Here is an 8,127-nt window from a genome sequence, read left to right on the forward strand (position 1 = left end):
TGAAAATGTCCTCACTACCTTGAATGCATATAAATGGCTGTCCAAGTTGATTACATAGGAATGAGTTGTTAGTCAACAACAATCAAGGAGAATTTAGGGGATCCCTTGGGTGTATAGCAGTTCTCAGGAAGATGGAACACATTCCAGAATGAACTCAGACCTTATCCATAAGGCTGTCAGGTCAGACTGGTATGTATTGATTTAACAGAATTGCATGCACATGAATAAAATAATTCATAAAATAATATTTAATCTGAGGAGCAAGAGAAGGATGGATGAAGAGGATTAACTAGGGAAAGCTTTTGGAAGGAGATAGACATTGAATTATTTAGCAGGAAATAATAATTTTTATATCATTAGGACTCCATTGGGGCCCAAAGCCCTAATACATTAATTACTAAATGGTAAACTGATAGACAAAAAGAGACTCCTTGGCCATTGCTCTATTTTTTTTTTTGAACTTTACCTTCCTTCTTGGAGTCAATACTGTGTATTGGCCAAGAGTGGGAAGTGCTAGGCAATGGTGGTCAAGTGACTTGCCCAGGGCCACACAGCTAGGAAGTGTCTGAGGCCAGATTTGAATCTAGGACCTCCTGTCTATAGGCCTGACTCTCAATCCACTGAGCCATGTAGTTGCCCCCATTGCTCTATTTTTCTAATAGGGATTGGGGGCTGAGGTGGGGGAGCATGGCAAAAAAAAAAAAGATTTTGGTCTTTGACCCATTCATAGACCTAAAATTTAAAGGCCCCTTCCCTGATGTAGTTCCAATAAATCTTAAACTTTTAAATCCATCTAACAGAAAAGCACATTTCAAAGCACTTCTTCAAGATTGTGTGAGGATGAACAGTATAATTATTGATCTGATCATTCAATGGCAAAGCAGGAGTCCAGAAGACTAAAGATGAGTCATGATGCCTATCTCCTGTCAGAGTGGTGATGGACTTAAAATCAAGTATGAGGTAAGCATATTTGAACATGACCAATGTGGAATTATTTTTCTTTTTTATTGAACTATCACGATATATTTATTTTGAATATTTTGGGAGCTTTTCGGCAGCTAGGAGGTATAGTGGATAGAGTTCTAGACTTGGAGTCAGAGACCCAACTACATAATCCTGTCTTGGACATTTACTAGCTAGGTGATCCTGGGTAAAACATTAACCCCCACCCTTAACCCCAGTTTCTTCATATGTAAAGAATAATAGCATCTACAGGGTTGTTGTATCAAATGAGATAACATGCAGAATGTAAACTGTAGAGTATTTATAAATACTAACTATTCTTTTTTCTTTTATTGTTTTATGGTAGTACAAGAGCAATGAGAAGGAGAAAGTATGAATTTTTTTTAGTGTCTAGAGACTAAGATATGGTGACGGCCATGTGAATGGAGAGGAGAGGAGATACTGTAGAGGTAGAACTGAAAAGATTTGTTTGGATATGGGAGGTGAGAATAATACAAGAGAAGAACTCAGAAGAGAGAACACTATGAAAGCAGACAAGAGATGAGCTCTCTTGAGCTCATCTAATGAGGGTGTATTAGATTTGAGATTTGTAGGGGAAATTCAGGTAAAAATGTGCAACATACCATGGGGTACAGGGGGTACAGGACTAGAGTTCAATAGAAAGATTAGATTGGCCCTATAGATTTTGAGCTATACAAAAATGAAAAGGACTACTGATTGCTTGCCAGGTACATTGTTGTTGTCAGGATTCTTTTTCAGGTATAGGTTGGACTAGAAAAAGAAAAAAAGGGTAATTATTGATCCAGAGTCAACTAAAACTGTTCTGGTGATGCTACAGCTTTTGATTATGATCTGAATGAGAAAAGTAAATTCCAGTTGACTGTACATACAATTTTTGCTCCATTGAGCTCTTCAGATATGGAGATTATGTGGAAAAAAAGCAAATTTGATGGACTGATGGATTCCAAACTATATTTGCATTTGAAATGGTCAAAGAATACAATTAATAACAATGGAAGCAAGACTGAAGGCTTCAAAGCAAGATGGCCCCAGGGCAAAATCCCATAGTGTTTCACTCAACAATCCTGAAACAAGAGTACTAATGGAAGAGTATACAAGCATATACAACTTTGGGAAGAATGATGAAAATATCAGAAGAAAACTGATACCCAAGGGATAAAGGTTCAGAAAGGTAGCACACAGGAATCAATCTGTAACAAACCCAGCCTTGTCTTTCAGAAAGAATGTTACCAATCTTCCTTCTCTACTGCTTTGATATTTTCATTGCATTCTTTCTAGGGAAATTTATCTTGTGGAGTGAAGCATGAAGAGATTTTTGTTTATCTACCATTTCTTTGGGAGCATAGCCTATATTGACTCTGTGTGTGTGTGTGTGGTGTGTGTGCAATGTCAAATCAGCTTTGCCTTTAATGATCTCTTATAGCTAAAAAACACAATAAAAACAAATTCTTTAGCTATTGGGAGAAAAAAGTATGTTATCAGATCATGAAAAGCAGATTTCATATGCACATTTAGTCCTTTATGAAATTAAAAAAATAATAAATTTTAAAATATTTTTAAAAATAAAAATAGTGTTCTTAATGGTTTTCATAATAGTTCAAGACTTGTTCAGAGTCTCATAAATGTTATTTTAATAAACTCTACATTTGATCTGCTGCTGTTACCTCTTATATGATTTATTTAGATTACAAACCCACAAATTCAGGGATATGCTAGGGCTATTCTGTGGGGAGATAGAGCTTTTACCTTTATTAATATCATGCCATAATTTTCTTTATGAGATAACTGCTGAATGAGTTTTCCATCTAATAATCCTGTCACTTGGTTTTTAACATAAAATAATTGTCCACAGGTTTAAAAAGAGGCTAGTCACTACAAGGTCTATACCCCAAAGAGATCAAAGGAAAAAGATCTATAAGTACAAAATTATTTATAGCAGTTCTTTTTGTAGTGGCAAAGAATTGAAAAATCAAAGGATTGTTCACTAATTGAGGAATAGCTAAACAAGTTGTAACATATGATAGTGATGGAGTAGTATTGTGCAGTGGGAAAGGACTAGCAGTGCAGTTTCAGAAAAACATGGCAAGTCCTAGATGAACTAATGTAAAGTGAAATGAGAAGAACTGGAAGATCATTGTGCCCACTAACGGCAATGTAACAGTGATCATCTGTGAAAGATTTGGCTACTCTTATCAATACAATGATCCCAGATGATCCCAAAGGACTCATGATGAAAAAGTAAGAGAGAAAGAGACAGAGAAGAGACAGAGACAGACAGAGAGACAGAGCGACAGAGAGATGATAAATCCTGAGTACAAATTGAAGTATAATTTCCTCACTTAATTTTCTTGAATTTTTTTCAGTATGGAAATATGTCTTGCATAATCAAAATCATAGTGCTTCCCAGTGAGTGGAGGAGAGTGGGGATGGGATGGAGGGGAGGGGAAAGAGAATTTGGAACTCAAAATTAAAAAAGAAAAGAATGTTAAAAAATAACAAAAAAGGCTAATAGAAGCAATAGGTAATTTATTTAGAATTTACTTCTCCCAAATTACCAAATCACTAGAAAAATATGCCATAGAATCCTGTTATTGATGCAGAATTCATGTGTGATAAGTAAATAATGACAGATAAAATACATTTTTAGATGATTTTACTTAAATAGGTCTGGAAATATCTTTAGGTCCATTATTTTTCTTTCCTGCCACTGTTCTAGTGATCAATATTCTTTCCTGATAACTTATATCATTTGCTACAACCCTGCACTGGATTTCAGGATGGAGATATAGGGGTTGGAAATGGAGACATTCGATAGATATATGTATATGTATGTGCATATGGAATATTAACAACAGGGAGGAGAGACACCATAGCTGCTGTGTTAGCACATCTGACTCCCTCCATTCAACCTTAGTTCTATGTAACAAATTGTCCAAGAGTTGAGTCCATTTAGAAAGTGGCTGTTGCTTTACCACATAATTGTAACTTATAATTATATAGCACTTTGTAGATAAAGAAACTAAGACTCAAAAATAGTTGTTTTATGTATTTGTATTAAGAGGTAGCAGGAAGTAGTGGATAGCCCACTGAACTTGGTCTCGAGATGCCTCAGTTCAAATTCCACTTGAGATGTTTACTAGCTGTGTGACCTCTCAGAGTCTCTCAGTTACCACATCTGTAAAATGAGAGTAGTATTTTTAACTACCTACCTCAGAGAGTTGTGAGGAAAATTCATTACAAACCTTAAAGCAAAATATAAATGTAATTTCTTAGTTTATTTTTATATAGGATGTCCCAAAATTCTTAAAGTATTTTTAAGCTACTAAGGCTACAAAAAAGTTTAAAACTGCACTGAGAACTTTGGAACACTCTGTCTGTGCAATTGGTAAATTGGTAATCATATCACTTCACCTAAGCCTCAGTTTCTTCCACCTGTAAAATGGAAGTCATGACACTTGATACTTGCTCAACCTATTTCACAATGATGTTTTAATAATGATGATAAGTGACATCTATATAATTGAGGTTTGCAAATTACTTTAAGTATATTTTCTCATTTCAGTCTCCTGATAATGCTTAGAGCTACAGAATATGATAACGCTACAAGTATTATTATTAGCCTTAACTTTCTTTAAGACTCAGAATCCCTAACTCTCTTCCCTCTTCCAGGAGTTCTGAACATCCCAATTGCTAATGCCCTCCCCCAATTCCCAGAGACCCAGATTGTATGACTATTAGGCCATGCTAAACTGGACTAACTGTCAAGGGTAGTAATTTCTATATCTTGAAAGTGAAATTTGATTAGCCTAGCAGAACCTAGGGGACTCGTTTTATTCTTTGAAATAGCAGATTAGTATTGTATCATGGAAAGATTATTGTTGTTCAATCAATTCAAGCATGCCTGACTCTTTATGACCCTCTATGGACCATAGACCTTGCCAATCCTGCCCATGGGATTTTCTTACCAAAGATACTGGAGTGCTTTGCCAATAAGGCAAACAGAGGTTAAGCCACTTTTCCCAGGTCGCACAGCTAGTAAGTGTTTGAAGCCACATTTGAACTCAGATATTCCTAACTCTAGGACCAGTGCTCTATCCATTGGGTCATCTAGCTACCTTCATGTAAAGAGCACCAAGTCTGAAGTTAGGAGACCTCAGTGTGAATCCTGGCTCTGAAACTTGCTAGCTACAATACTGTATCACAACCTCATAGGATCAGATATATAGAGCTGGAAAAGACCAGAGGTCATCTAGCCTGATTCCCTCATTTTACAGAGAGGGATTTATGTCCCAGAGAAATTAGGTGATTTACCTAAAGTCATAGAGGTAGTCAGGTAAGTGCTGAAGGTCACCATGACAGAGATGGGATTTGAACTTGAGACCTCTGATTCCAAATATATTGCTTTTCCTACCACATCAGATGAAAGGACTCAGATGATAAAATTCAATCCTGTTATTTTACAAATAAGGAAACAGGCCCAGAGAAACCCCCAGTTAACTGCTTCACTCAGGGTCATGCTTAAATAAATGGTGGAGACAGGATTCAAATCCAAATCTAGTGTTATTTCCAACATAGCATACTCTTTTTTTATCTCTGGCTGAAATATCTGCTCCTACCATGCTTCACCCTCCTAGAACATAAACTCTTTGATGTAAGGCACTAAGCATTTTTTAAATTTAAATTTATTTGTTACATCAGAATACTTGGGTAACTTCCTCACCCCTCTCTCCCCATTATGGTTCATCATTTGACAAAAAGATATAGGCATATATAAAACTATGTCTTCTTTATTTCTGTTTATCAGTTCTTTCTCTAAAAGTGGACTTACACAAGCCATTCTTCAAACAATATTTCTGTTGCCACATACATGTGATGTTCTCTTCTTCTTGCTTCACTCTTTATAACTTCATGTAGGTCTTTCCTTTTTTTTTATTAATCTTTTTGTCATTTTTATGTTGTAGTAGTATTCCATCACAACTTTGTGTCACAACTTGTTTAGCCAAGTCATTTTTTATTTTTGTACTTTCAGTGTCTGTCTAGCAGAGTGCTTTGCACATAGCATTTGAAATGTTTTCCCACTGAATTAATTTGAACAAAAATGAACAGCGTCGAGCTGCAAGTTGAGAAGATGTTAGATTTGAAGTCAGGAAAGCCTGGATTCAAATCTCTAGTCCAGGACTTAGTAGCTATGTGACCGCAGGCAAACCTCCTAACTTCTGTAAGCATCAGGTTTCTCATCTCAAAAATAACTTACGTCCCTACCATGGAACAGACTCTGTACTAGATCCTGAGCAGAAGGCAAAAACTAAACAGTATTTGCCCTTAATGAGCTTATCTTCTATTAGGGAGAATCAACATGTACACAGAGAAGCAGATAAAAATATATACAAATAATACAAAGGAATTTTCTGGAAATGGATAGGTAGGGCAAGTATCAGTGGGTACCACAGAAAAGAGTGCTGGAAAAGCTGAAAGGCTTCCTCTTCTCCTCTCCCCATACCCCTAATGCCCACACCATCTTTGGCATAGATTCACAAGATCAGTTTCTCCCAACTACCCAAAATCAAAGACAAAGAGTAAGAAAGTGCATTTGGCTGTATCTATGGAGTCTCAGGAAGTGTGGTCACTGCCTGTTACATGGCCAGTGTAGTAACTATGTATATGAACTGGTAAGAATAGGTCATAGTGAACTGGTTGGAGAAATTATTTGATTGGAAGGTGGGTGACATGGCCACTATCCAACTGTATGAAGAAACGCATCTGTGTATCTGTGGGTAATTCAGTACTCCAGGCTGGCAAACCTCTCTCAGAGGAGCTTGGTCCTAATGTTTTTGATGGCATTCAGAGGCCTTTGTCACCAGCCAACAAACTCAAAGCATTTACTTTCCCAGAGGAGTGAATATATCTGCTATTAGGAGAGATATCAAATGGGATTTTATACCTGGTAAAAACCTTTAAGTTGGCAAGCACATCACGGGTGGCACTGTTTATGGATTAGTAAATGAGAACTTCCTCATCAAACCCAAAATTATGCTCCCATCAAGCACCTAAGGTTAAGCAATGAGACACATTGCTCCACCTGGCAATTACAATAACTCAGATATTGTCTTGGAGTTTCAATTTGAAGGTAAAGAAGTTCCCCATGGTCCACTGTCGCCTGTCCATCAAGTCTATCCTGTCACCGAGAAGCTACCAGCCAATCAGCCTCTGTCAACTGGCCATTATTAAGTCCTTGTTTGGGCTTTTCTCATGTGAACAAGGAGGAACTACTACCGAATCTGCAGCTGTAGGCTATGAAAAACTGGGTATCTCTGCCTCTAAGTATTCCGAAAGTGATATGATCATCTATGTGAGTTGTAGAGAAAGACTACATGAAAAGTCTGACTTACTCAGACTCAGACTTTCCAGCTAATTGTGGAAATTGATGGGAAGGTGGAGTATGTGATGAAGAGCTGAATGGCTTTGGTGGCCAGCACCTCCAACTTGCCTGTGGCTATTACAGAAGCTTCTGCTTGCATTGGAATTAATCTGTCTGAATATTTCTGTGACATGGGTTGTCATGTCAGGATGATGGCTGACTCAACCTCTCTATGAGCTGAAACCTTTACAGAAATCTCAGGCTGCTTAGGCAAAATGCCTGCTGACAGCGGTTGTCTTGCATATCTTGGTCTTATCTGACCTCTTCTTAGAAAGGAACTGACTGAGTAAAATGACCTGGAAACTCAGAAAGAGAAGGATGTGTCAGCATTAGGAACTGTTTCTTCCCCTGGTGGTGACTTCTCTGATTCTGCCACATCTGCCATTCTTGATACTGTTCAGGTGTTCTGGGGCTTAGATAACATGTGATTATTTCTGGTACAAAATGAAATCAGTTAATATTGTTCTAATTATGGGTCACTTATAATAACAAAAATCAGGAATATTTGTAGAAAATTTTGGAGAATCACAATGTTTCTCTGTGCCTGAAGTATAGTGAGTACATCAAAAGGTAGTTAGGAGGTTCAGCAAAATATTTGAATCATACCCCCCCTCCCAAAAAAAAGGAAGCGTTGACAGCTCACCATTGAGATTGATGAGGATTGGCAGTGGGAAATAGTGCTTTAAAATCTTAGATACTTTGAAATCCTTTTTCTTTAATGGTGC

At 37.2% G+C, this 8,127-nt stretch overlaps 2 pseudogenes; both read left to right on the plus strand.

Moving 5' to 3' along the window:
* Nucleotides 1–912: 912 nt before the first annotated feature.
* Nucleotides 913–2,291, plus strand: LOC100619327 (vesicle-associated membrane protein-associated protein A-like; annotated as a pseudogene).
* A 1,065-nt stretch (nucleotides 2,292–3,356) lies between these two features.
* On the plus strand, nucleotides 3,357–7,830 carry LOC130453557 (V-type proton ATPase catalytic subunit A-like; annotated as a pseudogene).
* Nucleotides 7,831–8,127: the final 297 nt, after the last annotated feature.

The sequence above is a fragment of the Monodelphis domestica genome, chromosome 3 (genome assembly GCF_027887165.1).
Source record: "Monodelphis domestica isolate mMonDom1 chromosome 3, mMonDom1.pri, whole genome shotgun sequence".
Lineage (NCBI taxonomy): Eukaryota > Metazoa > Chordata > Mammalia > Didelphimorphia > Didelphidae > Monodelphis > Monodelphis domestica.